This window comes from Triticum aestivum, chromosome 2B (assembly GCF_018294505.1).
Source record: "Triticum aestivum cultivar Chinese Spring chromosome 2B, IWGSC CS RefSeq v2.1, whole genome shotgun sequence".
NCBI lineage: Eukaryota > Viridiplantae > Streptophyta > Magnoliopsida > Poales > Poaceae > Triticum > Triticum aestivum.
This window is the reverse complement of record NC_057798.1, coordinates 218877249-218878400: the sequence shown is the minus strand read 5'-3', so window position 1 is coordinate 218878400 and position 1152 is coordinate 218877249.

Sequence of the window (1152 nt, the reverse complement as noted above, 5' to 3'; positions counted from 1 at the left end):
AAATAATGAATTATTCTAGGAAGAAAGGAAATGAAAAAAATAAAACAAAGAATGATAAAATTTGCACACATTATTCACAAAAAATGTGTTTTTCAAATATGCAAGAATAATCTTATAATAGTGGAATTTTCACAAAAAAAAGTATCCTAACAAGGAATGAATTTGTGGCATTGATATTGCCCTATAAAAAATAAAACAATAACTATAAAAAATGAAATAATGAACTTTATAAGGAATAATGAATTAGTGGCATTGAAATTGCATGTCTTTGCAGTACGCGGATAATAATCATATAATAATGCAATATCTGCATATATTTTATAGTATTTGTGTATATACATTTAAATTCACCTAACATCCCAAAAATTCCAACTAGTTATCATTTGAGCATATATTTATAGTATTTATGTATTCTATTGTATTTGTGTGCATATATTTTATACGTTTTTGACGAATGAGGCGCATCTCGTCGAGGAACACATCATCTCAAGGAGTTGTCATTTTTTTACAATAGGTTGAAACCCTGACCTCTGCGTCAATCTGATGCACACAATCAATTTTACTAAAGTTGATGCAAGTGATTGAAGTCATCAACATGTGAAGTACAAAGCATGCGCAATAACAGGAAAAAAAAATACTCCCCCCGTCCCATAATGTAAGACGTTTTTCAACACTAGTGTACTGCCAAAAAACGTCTTACATTATGGGACGGAGGGAGTACAAGATAAAGAATATAACACCTACAACTAAATCGAATTCTTCTATAACAATGCCATCAAGAAAGGATAAACATACTTGCGTTGCCATCGCCACTTCTAGCGAGATGACCTGAACGGTAATTTTCATCCAGATAGTCATGAGCAACCACTAAAAGCCAACCAATACATCGACAAAGAGATAACACTTTCAATAAGGACATGATACAAATTCATCGCTTCCATGCTCGACCCATCAAGCTCAGAACAAGGGTACTCATCCCGGGGAGTTATTTACCCAAAACCACCACACTTGAGGCTAGGGTAACAACTTGATACCACATTTGAGTCAGTGCACAAAAAACCATCAAAATTGTGCCCAATCTATAACGCGAAGCAATGATGCTCGAATTTGGTCATGAAGACAGCGAATTTGACCGATTGGGCCCACCTACCC